Source organism: Bombina bombina, chromosome 1 (assembly GCF_027579735.1).
Source record: "Bombina bombina isolate aBomBom1 chromosome 1, aBomBom1.pri, whole genome shotgun sequence".
Taxonomy (NCBI): Eukaryota; Metazoa; Chordata; class Amphibia; order Anura; family Bombinatoridae; genus Bombina; species Bombina bombina.
In genome coordinates, this window is record NC_069499.1 from 1421626175 (window position 1) to 1421646208 (window position 20034).

The following is a 20034-nucleotide window of genomic DNA, read 5'->3' on the forward strand; positions in this document are numbered from 1 at the left end:
TATTTATTGTAACTCTCATTAAGATTTAGTGTAACTATCATATAGATTCTATACCATCAGAGAGACATAAAACAAGAAAATATGCAGAATAAATATAACAATATATTTCTATAGAATATATTAACCATAAAATATATTAGTATAGAATATATTGTAACCGGTCACAATAAAAGTTGCTAACTAAGGATATCCTTATTTATAATTTAAATATATTCTATAGTCAGCATTAAACATCTAAAAAATTCATAAAAATATATATTAGCTTAGATATACAGAGCGCTCTGTTTTAAAATTAAAAATTAATTCTGCTTCTGTTCTTAGTAATTTCTTGTTTAAATTGCCACCTCTCCAATTGTTTTCAACTTTTTTTTTCTACCACAAGACAAGATGATAGACCTAATGGAGTTTGCCCCCAATCTGGGATCGGTCCAAGTGGGGGGTTAAATATCTCTGTCTTCAAACATGGATATGAGATGTCCCAGATAGGCTGTGGGCATAATATCTCAAGGTTACTACACAGTAGTCATTCCTTCCCTTCCTGTGGCAGGTTCCTTCTCTCAATTTTATCTGCAGGCCAGATAACAGTGAGAAATTTTGTGTAGTGCATTTGGGACTTCTCTTCCCTTATGATTGATATTTCCAGTTCCTGTAAGGGAACAGGGTCTAGGATTTTATATCATTCCTATTTGTGGTTCCCAAATAAGAGGGACTTTTCCGTCCTATGGTAAGACCTAGAGTGTCTCAGCAAGGGGTACCATTCTTCAAATTGAAGCCAGTGGTTCCATTTTTCCTTTGATCTAGGAGGGTCAGTTCATGGTGACCATAGACCTGAAGGATGTGTCTTTTTAAGCTCCTGAGTTTGCCTTCTGTCAAACATTTTTAGTTTGTGGCTTTTCCCTTTGGTCTTGCCATGGCTCTTAGAGAATCTGGACGTCATAATGGTTCAGACGCCATCCTTTCAACAAGCAAACTCTCATACAGAGATCTTGCTGTCTTTCTTCATTTCCTCGAGGGAAGTGAATCTGAAAATGAGTTTACTTGTTCCAGCTACAGGGGTAGTTTTTAGGGACCATATTAGTTTCCCTATCTCTGAAAATCTTTTTGACAGAGGTCAGTAAACGGAGGATTCTTTCCTCTTGCCTCTTTCGGCACTCTACTGTTTGACCTTTCAGTGGCTCAATATATGGAGGTAATGGATCTGATGGTTGCTTCATTGGACACCATCCCTTTGCTCGTTTCCATCTGAGAGTCTGCTGTTATGCACGTTCAGATAGTGGACCGGGGATTTTGTGGATCTATCTCTGAGGATAGATCTAGATCTGTTGACTTGAGATTCTTCCCTGTGGATCAGAGAGGGGAATTAGTGTTAGAGTGCTCACCTTGCTTGCTAGAGATAGCGAGATCGTTGTCCACATTCTCCAGAATCTTTTGGTGTTCTCAGAAGCATCTGTCTTGGGGCGCATGCTTCCAGAGACCTTCCTGAGTAATAGTGTCCATTGTTTCTAGCCTGTTGGGTTGGTGACTTGGGAGGAGTCTGCTCTCTCCATAACCATCTTGGATTGGAGAGCGATCTATAATGTTCTGATGGCTTGGCCTCAGTTGTCTTATCCGGTTTTTCAAATTCTAGTAGAAAGGCCTCTACTGGGGCTTAGTGGTTTGATTGGCGTGGATTGTTCGGTGGGAGGACGCTCACATTCGTTGTTTATCCACTTTTCACATTTCAGGAGTGGATTGCGGGAGAGGATTTCCTGAGAGTCAGTTTATTCTGTGGAGTAGATGCTTCTCTCGAAAGTGTTCTCCAGGTTAACCCTCAAATGGGGGGTGCTGGAGATGGAGATGGCAGTACGCTAAATTTCTCATTACGTTTAGTCTAGAGATCAGCAGGCTGCTCTATTAAATTCCCTGATGGTTCCTTGGGGTTTCAGTCTGACATCCCTGTCCCTAAATTTGCTCTCATTCCACGAGTCTTTTCTCGTATCTCATAGGAGTGGGCATCAGTATTTTTAATAGGTCTTGCAGGATCTGGATACAGACCGAGCGAGGATGTTTCTCTTCCACCTTGGCGGTTGTCCTGAGGAGAAACCTTCTAATTCAGCGTCCATTCTTCATTTTTATGAAACTTTCTGCTTGTAGATTGAACGCTTAGTTCTGTCTAAGCGTGATTTTGGTCATTGAGACCATGATTCAGGCTTGCAAGCCTGTTACTTGTAAGATTTGCCATAAGTTATGTCATATACATCTTTATTGTTGTGAATCCAAGGGCTACTCTTGGAGTAGGGTCAGGATTCCTAGGATTTTGTCCTTTCTCCAGAAAGATCTGATCTGGAGAAGGGTTTGTTAGTCAGTAGCCTGAAGGGTCTGATTCTGTATTTTCTATTTTGCTACATAAGCGTCTGGTGGACATGTCAGAGGTGCAATCTTTTTGTCAGGCCTGTGTTAAGTCCGTTGCTCTTCCTTGGAGATTTGACTTTGTTCTTAAAATTTTACAGCAGACTCCGTTTGAGCCATTGCATTCCATAGATATTAATTTGTTATCTTGGAAGGTTTTGTTTCTTATTGCTCTCTCTTCTGCTCGGAGAGTTTCAGAATTCTCAGCCTTGCAGTGTGATTCACCTTATCTTATTGTTCTTGTTGATAAGGTGGTTCTTCGTACTAAGTTAGGTTTCCTTCCTATAGTGGTTTCAAACAGAAATATTAATCAGGAAATTGTTGTTTCTTTCCTAAGATACGGTGAGTTCACAGAATCATCAATTATTGTTGGGAATATCACTCCTGGCCAGCAGGAGGAGGCAAAGAACACCACAGCAAAGCTGTTAAATGTCACTTCCCTTCCCACAATCCCCAGTCATTCTCTTTGTCTTTGGTGCAAGGAGGAGGTGAAGTTTTGGTGTCTGAAGAAGATTGGATTTATTTCACTTCAAGCAAGATTTTATTATTTTGAAAGCCAGAGTAGGTTTACTTTGACCTTTCCTCTCAAGATTGGGTCTAGCTGTACTCCACGTTAGTCTCTTCAGTAGGGCAGTTGTGGCTTTAAAGCAGTTAGGAACTTGTGAGGTGGGCCTCACTGCGTTTTTCTAACGTGTTGCTGCCCTTGTATAGAAAGCCAGAGTTGGTTTGCTCTGGTCTTTTTGTCACCGGTCTCTGTGAGGAGCGGCATCCTCTCATACCGGGTGAGCTGTCCTCCTGCCAGACAGCTAGATGTGCAGGTAGGTGCCTTTTGTCTTCTGGGGCTAGGAAGCTGGCACTGAAGGCATCAAGGACCTGCATTTGTTAAGGGTAGGCTGACCATATGTCCCGTTTTGAAAGGGACAGTACCGTTATTTTATGTTTTTTCCCCCGTCCTGTCGTTTCTTTAATAATATTCATTTTGTCCCGTTTTAAGGGTTATCAGACCGTGCGGCCAGCGCAAGTGTAATTTTTTAGCACACACACCACTTACTAAACATTTTTAAATTTTCCGCCGGCGGGGAAGGCATTTTTTTTTTAACTGCAGGGTTGGGTTTGGGAGGTCGTGCCCACATGATCCACAGCATCGCGTCTATGCTGCCCGTGCTCAAAATTAGGGGCGTGATCATTGAAAGCAAGTGACAGCAGGTCAGTACTCAGTCGTGAGCTGTCAGACTGAGCTGAGGAGAGAGACTAGTCATGAGAGAGAAGTTAGAACTACTATAGCTAGTGTCTAGTAAGGACAGGAGTCAGACTAGATCTGTCATCATCTGATGTGATGATCATCTGCCTCTGCCATCATCCAAATTAGTGGCTGACCATCACCAGAGAGATAATTCTTGCCATCTTCTTGTGTCAGTGTGAACATACAAACATTGTGATCAAGTAGATCAGTTGTCTTAAGTTTTGCAAGAATTGTGCACTTCCAAGGTAAGACCAGTGTCTGTGCCTGTAAATCAATTAAATTGTCATTAATTATGCTGATTATTATGCTGCTGCAGTGCTGGTTGTACAGACGTTATAAATAACGGTTATCATTATCAAGTAACTATTTCCACATTTTTCTCAGTTCTTCCACCATGTAACAATGATCTTGGGCAACTCAGCTAAAAAAAATCTACAACTACTAATCCAGATCTTTAAACCAAACGCCTGTTCAGAGGCTACACTTTTACCCTTTAAAATCAGTTAATATGGGGGGATTTGCATTGACAACATAGAGAACAACATAATTGTTGGCTCAATAGTTTATATTTATGTCATAAAAGTTAACTTTTGTTAAAATCTTACTTTTTTTCATATGAATAAAGAATATTAACCCCGACCCGTTTTTGACATCTCAATGTCCCGTTTTTGTCTCAAGGAAATATGGTCAGCCTAGTTAAGGGACACAAAATTCTTAATAACTCTCCTTGAGTGCTAAGTTTGATCTTACTCCATTTATAGGGTTAATTTACAGTTTCAGTACTACTCTTCCCAATGTTGGCAGTATGTTAAAAAAGACATTATAGATATAGCAAATTGCAATCTAACTGTATTTCTTTCATGTAATTAGCAAGAGTCCATGAGCTAGTGACGTATGGGATATACATTCCTACCAGGAGGGGCAAAGTTTCCCAAACCTCAAAATGCCTATAAATACACCCCTCACCACACCCACAATTCAGTTCTCTCAGACCACGGATTTATGTTAGACATCTGAGACGATCACTGTCTCAGCTATGCGGATCTGAAAGGGATCGGTGCAAATGATTAAATGTCCGTTCTTAGTCAATGAAGACACAGCATTCCAGGTCTGACAATATTCAATTTCCAGAAAGATTGGGATGTAATCCCTGGAAAGAAATGCTATGTAGCACTCTCTGCCCAGACTGGGGTAGAGCCACTGATACCTTTTAAAATATAACCTTTATTTTTCACTTTAAAAAGAATGGGTGGACACAAACAAATTAAAATATCTCTATCTCTAAATGGCTGGTGGCAATTGTTTCAGGTTATTATCAAACTATTCAAGTGACCGGTTGATTCTCTAATACTTTTTTATGTAATTTAGTTAGATCAATCGGTACTCCATTGTATTGGTCAAATGAAGTTGATAAGAGCCTTGTAATGGGTGTTTATGATATAATGATGTCTCATATATTTTTTGAGGCTTGTATTAGTGTAGGATTGGCTGGAAAAAAGCCTGAGTGACAGCAGGGATTATCAAGTTTTATTCACGTTTGTACATAGATCTTGGTTGTGGTTAAGTATTTTGAAATTCATTTTACTTTATTGTGTTAGTGTACAGATGCCCTGGTTTGGGTATCACTTCTGTTTAGAGTTTGTTTGTATATTACACTTATATATTATAATAGATTCCGTGACCATATATTTGAGATCTGTTATTTTTCTCACTCCTTAGAAATAAAGTGATCCTGTATTTATATTGTCTGTATTTTTTTATACACTCTTAGATAATTAATTAAATAATAACACCAGTGTGCATGAATTTCTTGATACTGATAGTTTTCTTTCTAAGCCCCACTGTTCACAATGTTTCTTATTAAGGTTACCCTTATTTGTGGGGTGGCTAGGCTGATGTATTTTTTGTTATTACTTTTTCACCAAACGTGTTGTGTAATTGTAAAGTGTTATTATCAGTACACAATGTTGCAACACTCTAACTCTGGTTCCTTGCTGGGAACTCAGACATTGGTTGTCATTGCAATTAAAGCTTCCACTTTTGAGTTTGATTTCACTCAATACTATTTTAGCTGTAATTATTGATTATGCTACTAGGTGAATCTTCCGGATTACCAACAACCCGGTACTATGCCCTTATGAATTACTATAATAATATTTACGATAATTCCCTAACTGCAGCTCTGCAAGATCCCGTATTAGTGACAAGACTGCCAAACCCAGCTGTAGTGAAAACAGCGCAGAGCTGCAGTTAGGGAATTATCGTAAATATTATTATAGTAATTCATAAGGGCATAGTACCGGGTTGTTGGTAATCCGGAAGATTCACCTAGTAGCATAATCAATAATTACAGCTAAAATAGTATTGAGTGAAATCAAACTCAAAAGTGGAAGCTTTAATTGCAATGACAACCAATGTCTGAGTTCCCAGCAAGGAACCAGAGTTAGAGTGTTGCAACATTGTGTACTGATAATAACACTTTACAATTACACAACACGTGTGGTGAAAAAGTAATAACAAAAAATACATCAGCCTAGCCACCCCACAAATAAGGGTAACCTTAAAGAATATTGTTAACAGGGGGGCTCATATAGTATATCATCAAGTAAAGAAATATATGCATACAGGCAGCATTACTTAACAAATTACCCAAGAGTGTTTGAATAAGCATATGTAATACATACACACGATTAGTGTATTATCAAGTAGATATACATATAGTAGCCCAGCCACCCACAAGAATAAGGGCAACTACAATAAGAAACATTGTGAACAGTGGGGCTTAGAAAGAAAACTATCAGTATCAAGAAATTCATGCACACTGGTGTTATTATTTAATTAATTATCTAAGAGTGTATAAAAAATACAGACAATATAAATACAGGATCACTTTATTTCTAAGGAGTGAGAAAAATAACAGATCTCAAATATATGGTCACGGAATCTATTATAAAATATAAGTGTAATATACAAACAAACTCTAAACAGAAGTGATACCCAAACCAGGGCACCTGTACACTAACACAATAAAGTAAAATGAATTTCAAAATACTTAACCACAACCAAGATCTATGTACAAACGTGAATAAAACTTGATAATCCCTGCTGTCACTCAGGCTTGATTCCAGCCAATCCTACACTAATACAAGCCTCAAAAAATATGAGACGACATAATATCATAAACACCCATTACAAGGCTCTTATCAACTTCATTTGACCAATACAATGGAGTACCGATTGATCTAACTAAATTACATAAAAAAGTATTAGAGAATCAACCGGTCATTTGAATAGTTTGATAATAACCTGAAACAATTGCCACCAGCCATTTAGAGATAGAGATATTTTAATTTGTTTGTGTCCACCCATTCTTTTTAAAGTGAAAAATAAAGGTTATATTTTAAAAGGTATCAGTGGCTCTACCCCAGTCTGGGCAGAGACTGCTACATAGCATTTCTTTCCAGGGATTACATCCCAATCTTTCTGCAAGTTCAGTATTAGATGCTAGCACCACTCCTCAAAGGAATATAAAATATAGATACAGAAATTAAATACAGTATCTTAAATAATTGAAACTAATGAGGAGCTTGCCTATATAGTGCCCTTGTTATCCTTGTGTGTTGAATATTCAATTTCCGACAGCGGAATTAATTTTAACAATTTTTGAAGGCCGACTATGTCAAGTGGGCTGAAAAAGTAACATAAGGGTCAGAGAATTGAGCGGTTATGTCTTCTAATTTGGGCTATTTCTCTTGTAAGGTGTATCCAGTCCACGGATTCATCCTTTACTTGTGGGATATTCTCCTTCCTAACAGGAAGTGGCAAAGAGAGCACACAGCAGAGCTGTCCATATAGCTCCCCCTCTAGCTCCACCCCCAGTCATTCTCTTTGCCGGCTCTAAGCAGCAAGGTCTCTCTCGGAAGGGTAAAGTGAATGTGCAGTTAGATTTGTAGTTATTTGTTCTACAAGCAAAAGTTTGTTATTTTTAAATGGTACCGGTTTGTACTATTTACTCTCCAGCAGAAAAGGGATGACGATTTCTGCAGAGAGGAAGATGATTTTAGCATGTTGTAACTAAAATCCACTGCTGTTCCCACACAGGACTGAGGAGTACAAGAAAACTTCAGTTGGGGGGAATGGTTTGCAGATTAGGCTGCAATAAGGTATGTTCAGTCATTTATTTCTAGACAAGACTGTGATAATGCTAGAAAAGGACTGATAAGATCCCCATAAGGGAAGGGTAAGCTTTATTCAGAGACTAAGTATGGAATTACAAGCTTACATAACAGGGCTATTTCTTCTGTTATGTGTGATCAGTCCACGGGTCATCATTACTTCTGGGATATAACTCCTCCCCAACAGGAAATGCAAGAGGATTCACCCAGCAGAGCTGCATATAGCTCCTCCCCTCTACGTCAGTCCCAGTCATTCTCTTGCACCCAACGACTAGATAGGATGTGTGAGAGGACTATGGTGATTATACTTAGTTTTTATGACTTCAATCAAAAGTTTGTTATTTTAAAATAGCACCGGAGCGTGTTATTACTTCTCTGGCAGAGTTTGAGGAAGAATCTGACAGAGATTTTTTACTATGATTTTAACCGGAGTCGTTAAGATCATATTGCTGTTCTCGACCATCTGAGGGAGGTAAAGGCTTCAGATCAGGGGACAGCGGGCAGATGAATCTGCATTGAGGTATGTGGCAGTTTTTATTTTCTGAATGGAATTGATGAGAAAAGCCTGCCATACCGTTAAAATGACATGTATGTATACACTTCAGTATTCTGGGGATGGTATTTCACCGGAACTACTGTGTTAAAGGTCACTAATCCTTTTAATAACTATTCTCATGTTAAACGTTTTTGCTGGAATGTAGAATCGTTTACATTGCTGAGGTACTGTGTGAATAAATATTTGGGCATTATTTTCCACTTGGCAGTTTTTTTGCTTTAATTGTGACAGTTTCGTTTCTCTTCACTGCTGTGTGGGAGAGGGAGGGGCCGTTTTTGGCGCTCTTTGCTACGCATCAAAAAATTCCAGTCAGCTACTTTTATATTTCCTGCATGATCCGGTTCATCTCTGACAGATCTCAGGGGTCTTCAAACTTCTTTGAAGGGAGGTAAATTCTCTCAGCAGAGCTGTGAGAATTCTTATAGTGACTGTGTATAAAAAACGTTGTTTTGTTTTCTTATGTACAAATTTAATTAGTGTTGTTTTTTACTAATGGGAACAAACCTTTGCTAAAAGTTGTGTTGTTTTAAAGTTTGATGCAATAACTGTTTTTCAGTTCATTATTTCAACTGTCATTTAATCGTTAGTACCTCTTTGAGGCACAGTGCGTTTTTTTGCTAAAAAAGATTATAACCAAGTTGTAAGTTTTTTTGCTAGTGTGTTAAACATGTCTGACTCAGAGGAAGATATCTGTGTCATTTGTTCCAATGCCAAGGTGGAGCCCAATAGAAATTTATGTACTAACTGTATTGATGCTACTTTAAATAAAAGTCAATCTGTACAATGTGAACAAATTTCACCAAACAGCGAGGGGAGAGTTATGCCGACTAACTCGCCTCACGCGACAGTACCTGCATCTCCCGCCCGGGAGGTGCGTGATATTTTGGCGCCTAGTACATCTGGGCGGCCATTACAGATAACATTACAAGATATGGCTACTGTTATGACTGAAGTTTTGTCTAAATTACCTGAACTAAGAGGCAAGCGTGATCACTCTGGGGTGAGAACAGAGTGCGCTGACAATGCTAGGGCCATGTCTGATACTGCGTCACAGCTCGCAGAGCATGAGGACGGAGAGCTTCATTCTGTGGGTGACGGTTCTGATCCAAACAGATTGGACTCAGATATTTCAAATTTTAAATTTAAATTGGAGAACCTCCGCGTATTACTAGGGGAGGTCTTAGCAGCTCTCAACGATTGTAACACCGTTGCAATACCAGAGAAACTGTGTAGGTTGGATAAATACTTTGCGGTACCGGCGAGTACTGACGTTTTTCCTATACCTAAGAGACTAACTGAAATTGTTACTAAGGAGTGGGATAGACCCGGTGTGCCGTTCTCACCCCCTCCAATATTTAGAAAGATGTTTCCAATAGACGCCACCACTCGGGACTTATGGCAAACGGTCCCCAAGGTGGAGGGAGCAGTTTCTACTTTAGCTAAGCGTACCACTATCCCGGTGGAGGATAGCTGTGCTTTCTCAGATCCAATGGATAAAAAATTAGAGGGTTACCTTAAGAAAATGTTTGTTCAACAAGGTTTTATATTACAACCCCTTGCATGTATCGCGCCGATTACGGCTGCGGCAGCATTTTGGATTGAGTCGCTTGAAGAGAACCTTAGTTCCTCTACGCTAGACGACATTACGGACAGGCTTAGAGTCCTTAAACTAGCTAATTCTTTCATTTCGGAGGCCGTAGTACATTTAACCAAACTTACGGCTAAGAACTCAGGATTCGCCATACAGGCACGCAGAGCACTGTGGCTAAAATCCTGGTCAGCTGATGTTACTTCTAAGTCCAAATTACTTAATATACCTTTCAAGGGGCAGTCCTTATTCGGGCCCGGTTTGAAAGAAATTATCGCTGACATTACGGGAGGTAAGGGCCACGCCCTACCTCAAGACAAGGCCAAAGCTAAGGCTAGACAGTCTAATTTTCGTCCCTTTCGGAATTTCAAAACAGGAGCAGCATCAACCTCCACTGCACCAAAACAGGAAGGAGCTGTTGCTCGTTACAGGCAAGGCTGGAAGCCTAACCAGTCCTGGAACAAAAGCAAGCAGGCCAGGAAACCTGCTGCTGCCCCAAAGACAGCATGAACCGAGAGCCCCCGATCCGGGACCGGATCTAGTAGGGGGCAGACTCTCTCTTTTCGCCCAGGCCTGGGCAAGAGATGTTCAGGATCCCTGGGCACTAGAGATCATATCTCAGGGATACCTTCTAGACTTCAAATTATCTCCCCCAAGAGGGAGATTTCATCTGTCAAGGTTATCAACAAACCAGATAAAGAAAGAAGCGTTTCTACGCTGCGTACAAGATCTGTTAACAATGGGAGTGATCCATCCGGTTCCGTGGTCGGAACAAGGACAAGGGTTCTACTCAAACCTGTTTGTGGTTCCCAAAAAAGAGGGAACTTTTCAGGCCAATCTTAGATTTAAAGACTCTAAACAAATTCCTAAGAGTTCCATCGTTCAAAATGGAAACTATTCGGACAATCTTACCCATGATCCAAGAGGGTCAGTACATGACCACAGTGGATTTAAAGGATGCTTACCTTCACATACCGATCCACAAAGATCATCACCGGTATCTAAGGTTTGCCTTCTTAGACAGGCACTACCAGTTTGTAGCTCTTCCATTCGGATTGGCTACGGCTCCAAGAATCTTCACAAAGGTTCTGGGTGCCCTTCTAGCGGTACTAAGACCGCGAGGGATTTCGGTAGCTCCGTACCTAGACGACATTCTAATACAAGCTTCAAGCTTTCAAACTGCCAAGTCTCATACAGAGTTAGTTCTGGCATTTCTAAGGTCGCATGGATGGAAAGTGAACGAAAAGAAGAGTTCTCTCTTTCCTCTCACAAGAGTTCCATTCTTGGGGACTCTTATAGATTCTGTAGAAATGAAGATTTACCTGACAGAAGACAGGTTAACAAAACTTCAAAATGCATGCCGCGTCCTTCATTCCATTCAACACCCGTCAGTAGCTCAATGCATGGAGGTGATCGGCTTAATGGTAGCGGCAATGGACATAGTACCTTTTGCACGCCTACACCTCAGACCGCTGCAATTATGCATGCTAAGTCAGTGGAATGGGGATTACTCAGATTTGTCCCCTACTCTGAATCTGAATCAAGAGACCAGAAATTCTCTTCTATGGTGGCTTCATCGGCCACACCTGTCCAGGGGGATGCCATTCAGCAGGCCAGACTGGACAATTGTAACAACAGACGCCAGCCTACTAGGTTGGGGCGCTGTCTGGAATTCTCTGAAGGCTCAGGGACTATGGATTCAGGAGGAGAGTCTCCTTCCAATAAACATTCTGGAATTGAGAGCAGTTCTCAATGCCCTTCTGGCTTGGCCCCAGTTAATAACTCGGGGGTTCATCAGGTTTCAGTCGGACAACATCACGACTGTAGCTTACATCAACCATCAGGGAGGGACAAGAAGCTCCCTAGCAATGATGGAAGTATCAAAGATAATTCGCTGGGCAGAGTCTCACTCTTGCCACCTGTCAGCAATCCACATCCCGGGAGTGGAGAACTGGGAGGCGGATTTCTTGAGTCGCCAGACTCTTCATCCGGGGGAGTGGGAACTTCATCCGGAGGTCTTTGCCCAAATACTTCGACGTTGGGGCAAACCAGAGATAGATCTCATGGCGTCTCGCCAGAACGCCAAACTTCCTCGCTACGGGTCCAGATCCAGGGATCCGGGAGCAGTTCTGATAGATGCTTTGACAGCACCTTGGAACTTCAGGATGGCTTATGTGTTTCCACCCTTCCCGCTGCTTCCTCGATTGATTGCCAAAATCAAACAGGAGAGAGCATCAGTAATTCTAATAGCACCTGCTTGGCCACGCAGGACTTGGTATGCAGATCTAGTGGACATGTCATTCTGTCCGCCTTGGTCTCTACCTCTAAGACAGGACCTTCTGATACAGGGTCCATTCAAACATCAAAATCTAACTTCTCTGAAGCTGACTGCTTGGAAATTGAACGCTTGATTTTATCAAAACGTGGTTTTTCTGAGTCGGTTATTGATACCCTGATTCAGGCTAGGAAGCCTGTTACCAGAAGGATTTACCATAAAATATGGCGGAAATACCTATACTGGTGCGAATCCAAAGGTTACTCCTGGAGTAAGGTTAGGATCGCTAGGATATTGTCTTTTCTACAAGAAGGTTTAGAAAAGGGTTTATCAGCTAGTTCATTAAAGGGACAGATTTCAGCTCTGTCCATCTTGTTTCATAGACGTCTGTCAGAAAATCCAGACGTCCAGTCCTTTTGTCAGGCTTTAGCTAGGATCAAGCCTGTGTTTAAAGCTGTTGCTCCACCATGGAGTTTAAACTTAGTTCTTAACGTTTTACAGGGTGTTCCGTTTGAACCCCTTCATTCCATTGATATAAAAATGTTATCTTGGAAAGTTCTGTTTTTAATGGCTATTTCCTCGGCTCGAAGAGTCTCTGAGTTATCAGCCTTACATTGTGATTCCCCTTATCTGATTTTTCACTCAGACAAGGTAGTTCTGCGTACTAAACCTGGGTTCTTACCTAAGGTAGTCACTAACAGGAACATCAATCAAGAGATTGTTGTCCCATCCTTGTGTCCAAATCCTTCTTCAAAGAAGGAACGTCTTTTACACAATCTGGATGTAGTTCGTGCCCTCAAGTTCTACTTGCAGGCAACTAAAGATTTTCGCCAAACTTCTTCCTTGTTTGTCGTTTACTCTGGACAGAGGAGAGGTCAAAAAGCTTCTGCTACCTCTCTATCTTTTTGGCTTCGTAGCATAATACGTTTAGCCTATGAGACTGCTGGACAGCAGCCTCCTGAAAGAATTACAGCTCACTCCACTAGAGCTGTGGCTTCCACTTGGGCCTTTAAGAATGAGGCCTCTGTTGAACAGATTTGCAAGGCTGCAACTTGGTCTTCGCTTCATACTTTTTCCAAATTTTACAAATTTGACACTTTTGCTTCTTCGGAGGCTATTTTTGGGAGAAAGGTTCTTCAGGCAGTGGTTCCTTCTGTATAATGAGCCTGCCTATCCCTCCCGTCATCCGTGTACTTTTGCTTTGGTATTGGTATCCCAGAAGTAATGATGACCCGTGGACTGATCACACATAACAGAAGAAAACATAATTTATGCTTACCTGATAAATTCCTTTCTTCTGTTGTGTGATCAGTCCACGGCCCGCCCTGTTTTAAGGCAGGTAAATATCTTTTAAATTATACTCCAGTCACCACTTCACCCTTGGTTACTCCTTTCTCGTTGATTCTTGGTCGAATGACTGGGACTGACGTAGAGGGGAGGAGCTATATGCAGCTCTGCTGGGTGAATCCTCTTGCATTTCCTGTTGGGGAGGAGTTATATCCCAGAAGTAATGATGACCCGTGGACTGATCACACAACAGAAGAAAGGAATTTATCAGGTAAGCATAAATTATGTTTTTATGCTGGTTGACACTATTTCTTCTGTTAAGTGTGATCAGTCCACGGGTCATCATTACTTCTGGGATATTACTCCTCCCCAACAGGAAGTGCAAGAGGATTCACCCAGCAGAGTTGCATATAGCCCCTCCCCTCTACGTCACCCCCAGTCATTCTCTTGCACCCAACGACTAGATAGGATGTGTGAGAGGACTATGGTGATTTTATTTAGTTTATTTCTTCAATCAAAAGTTTGTTATTTCTTCTGTTAAGTGTGATCAGTCCACGGGTCATCATTACTTGTGGGATATTAACTGCTCCCCTACAGGAAGTGCAAGAGGATTCACCCAGCAGAGTTGCTATATAGCTCCTCCCCTCTACGTCACCTCCAGTCATTCTCTTGCACCCAACGACTAGATAGGATGTGTGAGAGGACTATGGTGATATATTTAGTTTTTATATCTTCAATCAAAAGTTTGTTATTTTATAATAGCACCGGAGTGTGTTATTCCTTCTCTGGTAGAATTTGAAGAAGAATCTACCTGAGTTTTTCTATGATTTTAGCCGGAGTAGTTAAGATCATATTGCTGTTTCTCGGCCATCTGAGGAGTGAGGTAAACTTCAGATCAGGGGACAGCAGGCAGATTAATCTGCAAAGAGGTATGTAGCAGTTTATTATTTTCTGACATGGAATTGATGAGAAAATCCTGCCATACCGTTATAATGTAAACTCAGCCTTGAATGCAGTAGATGTAGCTGATATCAGGCTGTCATGTATGTATATTTTACACTTCAGTTTTCTGGGAAATGGTACTTCTCTTGCTTTTAAACTGTATACATAGACTTAACCTTTTTTGCAGGGACTTGCAATAGGTTTTAAATGACAATTAATTATTGAGGTAAAATGTTTTTTTGCTGGCATGTAAAAACGTTTTTTTCTCTGAGGTACTGGGTGAAAAAATGTTTTGGGCACTTTTTTTCCACTTGGCAATAGTTTTGATTTAAATTAGAGCAGTTCACTGATCCCTCTCACTGTTATGTGTGTGGGGGAGGGGCCATTTTGGTGCTTTCACTATGCATCAGAAAAACTCAGTCAGAGGTTCATTTTCTTCCTGCATGATCCGGTTCATCTCTACAGAGTTCAGGGATCTCAAGAGTCTTTTTTGAGGGAAGTAATCATACAGCAGAGCTGTGCTGATTGTATTGACTGTGATATAAAAAACGTTTATTTGTGTATTTTTTTTCTGCTGCCTGGGTTAGTTATCATTTGCTGAGGGGAACAATCCTTTGCTAAAACTGTATATTCTGACAAAGATTGATGCTATAACTTAATTATTTTATCTGTTATAATATTTTTCTGTGCTTCTTAAAGGCACAGTTCGTTTTCATATTATTTGTAAATTACTTTGAAAAGTATTTCCAAGTTGCTGTTTATTTGCTAGTGTGTTAAACATGTCTGATTCAGAGGAAGATATCTGTGCTATATGTGTTAATGCCAAAGTGGAGCCCAATAGAAATTTATGTACTAAATGTATTGATGCTACTTTAAAAAATAGTCAATCTGTACAAATTGAACATATTTCACCAAACAACGAGGGGAGAGTTATGCCGACTAACTCGCCTCACGTGTCAGTACCTGCATCTCCCGCTCAGGAGGTGCGTGATATTGTAGCGCCGAGTGCATCTGGGCGGCCATTACAAATCACATTACAAGATATGGCTACTGTTATGACTGAAGTTTTGGCTAAACTACCAGAACTAAGAGGTAAACGTGATCACTCTGGGGTGAGAACAGAGTGCGCTGATAATGCAAGGGCCATGTCTGATACTGCGTCACAGTTTGCAGAACATGAAGACGGAGAGCTTCATTCTGTGGGTGACGGTTCTGATCCAAATAAACTGGACTCAGACATTTCAAATTTTAAATTTAAGCTTGAGAACCTCCGTGTGTTACTAGGGGAGGTATTAGCGGCTCTGAATGATTGTAACACCGTTGCAATCCCAGAAAAAATGTGTAGGTTGGATAAATATTTTGCGGTACCGACGAGTACTGACGTTTTTCCTATACCTAAGAGACTTACTGACATTGTTACTAAGGAGTGGGATAGACCCGGTGTGCCTTTCTCACCCCCTCCTATATTCAGAAAAATGTTTCCAATAGACGCCGCCACACGGGACTTATGGCAAATGGTCCCTAAGGTGGAGGGAGCAGTTTCTACTTTAGCTAAGCGTACCACTATCCCAGTGGAGGATAGCTGTGCTTTTTCAGATCCAATGGATAAAAAATTAGAGGGTTACCTTAAGAAAATGTTTGTTCAACAAGGGTTTATATTGCAACCTCTTGCATGTATTGCGCCTGTCACGGCTGCAGCAGCATTTTGGTTTGAGTCTCTGGAAGAGACACTTCAATCATCCACACTAGATGACATCACACACAAACTTAAATTCCTTAAGTTAGCTAATTCATTTATTTCAGATGCCGTAGTACATTTAACTAAACTTGCGGCTAAAAATTCAGGATTCGCCATTCAGGCACGCAGAGCTCTGTGGCTAAAATCCTGGTCAGCTGATGTTACGTCTAAATCTAAATTGCTTAATATTCCTTTCAAAGGGCAGACCTTATTCGGGCCCGGCTTGAAAGAGATTATTGATGACATTACAGGAGGTAAAGGTCATGCCCTGCCTCAGGACAAGGCCAAAGCCAAGGCTAGACAGTCCAATTTTCGTTCCTTTCGTAATTTCAAAGCAGGAGCAGCATCAACTTCCTCTGCACCAAAACAGGAAGGAGCTGTTGCTCGCTACAGACAAGGCTGGAAACCTAACCAGTCCTGGAACAGGGGCAAACAGGCCAGAAAACCTGCTGCTGCCCCTAAGACAGCATGAATTGAGGGCCCCCGATCCGGGACCGGATCTAGTGGGGGGCAGACTTTCCCTCTTCGCCCAGGCTTGGGCAAGAGATGTTCAGGATCCCTGGGCGTTAGAGATCATATCTCAGGGATACCTTCTGGACTTCAAATCCTCTCCCCCAAGAGGGAGATTTCATCTGTCAAGGTTGTCAACAAACCTAACAAAGAAGGAAGCGTTTCTACGCTGCGTACAAGATCTTTTATTAATGGGAGTGATCCATCCAGTTCCGCGGTTGGAACAAGGACAAGGGTTTTACTCAAATCTGTTTGTAGTTCCCAAAAAAGAGGGAACCTTCAGGCCAATCTTGGATTTAAAGATCCTAAACAAATTCCTAAGAGTTCCATCGTTCAAGATGGAAACTATTCGAACAATTTTGCCCATGATCCAAGAGGGTCAGTACTTGACCACAGTGGATTTAAAGGATGCTTACCTTCACATACCGATTCACAGAAGTCATTACCGGTATCTAAGGTTTGCCTTTTTAGACAGGCATTACCAGTTTGTAGCTCTTCCATTCGGACTGGCTACGGCTCCAAGAATCTTCACAAAGGTTCTGGGCACTCTTCTGGCGGTACTAAGACCGCGAGGAATTTCAGTAGCTCCGTACTTAGACGACATACTGATACAAGCTTCAAGCTTTCAAACTGCCAAATCTCATACAGAGATAGTACTGGCATTTCTAAGGTCGCATGGATGGAAAGTGAACGAAGAGAAAAGTTCTCTCTTTCCACTCACAAGAGTTCCCTTCCTGGGGACTCTGATAGATTCTGTAGAAATGAAGATTTACCTGACAGAGGACAGGTTAACAAAACTTCAAAGTGCATGCCGTGTCCTTCATTCCATTCAAGAGACCAGAAATTCTCTTCTATGGTGGCTTTATCGGCCACATCTGTCCAGGGGAATGCCATTCAGCAGGCCAGACTGGTCAATTGTAACAACAGACGCCAGCCTACTAGGTTGGGGCGCTGTCTGGAATTCTCTGAAGGATCAGGGACTATGGAATCAGGAGGAGAGTCTTCTTCCAATAAACATTCTGGAATTGAGAGCAGTCCTCAATGCTCTTCTGGCTTGGCCCCAGTTAGCAACTCGGGGGTTCATCAGGTTCCAGTCGGACAACATCACGACTGTAGCTTATATCAACCATCAGGGAGGGACAAGAAGCTCCCTAGCAATGATGGAAGTATCGAAGATAATTCGCTGGGCAGAGTCTCACTCTTGCCACCTGTCTGCAATCCACATCCCGGGAGTGGAGAACTGGGAGGCGGATTTCTTAAGTCGTCAGACTTTTCATCCGGGGGAGTGGGAACTTCATCCAGAGGTCTTTGCCCAAATACTTCCACGTTGGGGCAAACCAGAGATAGATCTCATGGCGTCTCGACAGAACGCCAAGCTTCCGCGCTACGGGTCCAGATCCAGGGATCCGGGAGCGGTCCTGATAGATGCCTTGACAGCACCATGGACCTTCAGGATGGCTCATGTGTTTCCACCTTTCCCGATGCTTCCTCGATTGATTGCCAGAATCAAACAGGAGAAAGCATCAGTGATTCTAATAGCGCCTGCATGGCCACGCAGGACTTGGTATACAGATCTGGTGGACATGTCATTCTGTCCACCTTGGTCGTTACCTCTGAAACAGGACCTTCTGATTCAGGGTCCTTTCAAACATCAAAATCTAACTTCTCTGAAGCTGACTGCTTGGAAATTGAACGCTTGATCTTATCAAAGCGTGGTTTTTCTGAGTCAGTTATTGATACCTTAATACAGGCTAGGAAGCCTGTTACCAGAAAGATTTACCATAAAATATGGCGTAAATACCTATATTGGTGCGAATCCAAAGGTTACTCTTGGAGTAAGGTTAGGATTCCTAGGATATTGTCTTTTCTACAAGAAGGTTTAGAAAAGGGGTTATCCGCTAGTTCCTTAAAGGGACAGATCTCAGCTCTGTCCATTCTGTTACACAAGCGTCTGTCAGAAGTTCCAGACGTTCAGGCTTTTTGTCAGGCTTTGGCCAGGATTAAACCTGTGTTTAAAGCTGTGGCTCCACCATGGAGTTTAAACCTTGTTCTTAACGTTTTACAGGGTGTTCCGTTTGAACCCCTTCATTCCATTGATATAAAGTTGTTATCTTGGAAAGTTCTATTTTTAATGGCTATTTCCTCGGCTCGAAGAGTCTCTGAGTTATCAGCCTTACATTGTGATTCTCCTTATTTGATTTTTCACTCGGATAAGGTAGTTCTGCGTACTAAGCCTGGGTTCTTACCTAAGGTAGTCACTAACAGGAATATCAATCAGGAGATTGTTGTTCCATCCTTGTGCCCAAATCCTTCTTCGAGGAAGGAACGTCTCTTGCACAATCTGGATGTAGTTCGTGCCCTTAAATTTTATTTACAGGCAACTAAAGATTTTCGACAAACGTCTTCCCTGTTTGTCGTTTACTCTGGTCAGAGGAGAGGTCAAAAAGCTTCTGCTACCTCTCTCTCTTTTTGGCTTCGTAGCATAATTCGTTTAGCTTATGAGACTGCTGGACAGCAGCCTCCTGAAAGAATTACAGCTCATTCCACTAGAGCTGTGGCTTCCACTTGGGCCTTTAAGAATGAGGCCTCTGTTGAACAGATTTGCAAGGCTGCAACTTGGTCTTCGCTTCATACTTTTTCCAAATTTTACAAATTTGACACTTTTGCTTCCTCGGAGGCTATTTTTGGGAGAAAGGTTCTTCAGGCAGTGGTTCCTTCTGTATAAAGAGCCTGCCTATCCCTCCCGTCATCCGTGTACTTTTGCTTTGGTATTGGTATCCCACAAGTAATGATGACCCGTGGACTGATCACACTTAACAGAAGAAAACATAATTTATGCTTACCTGATAAATTCCTTTCTTCTGTAGTGTGATCAGTCCACGGCCCGCCCTGTTTTTTAAGGCAGCGGGCAGTTTATTCTGCAAAAAGGTATGTAGCAGTTTTTATTTTCTAACAATGGAATTGCTGAGAAAATCCTGCCATACCGACATTATATCATGTATGTATAATCTACATTTTAGTATTCTGGGGAATGGTACTTCACTGGAATTACACTGTGTATATAAGATTTTAGCCTAATAGAAATACAACAGGCTTTTTAATAATTCTTAATTATGTTAAACGTTTTTGCTGGAATGTAAAATCGTTTTCATTTTCTGAGGTACTGGGTGAATAAAATGTTTGGGCACTATTTTTCCACTTGGCAGTTGCTGGATCTAATTATGACAGTTTTTAATCTCCCTCACTGTTGTGTGTGAGGGGGTGGGACCTTTTTTTGGCGCTTTTGCTACGCATCAAAAATTTCAGTCAAAAGCTCATTGTTTTTTCCTGCA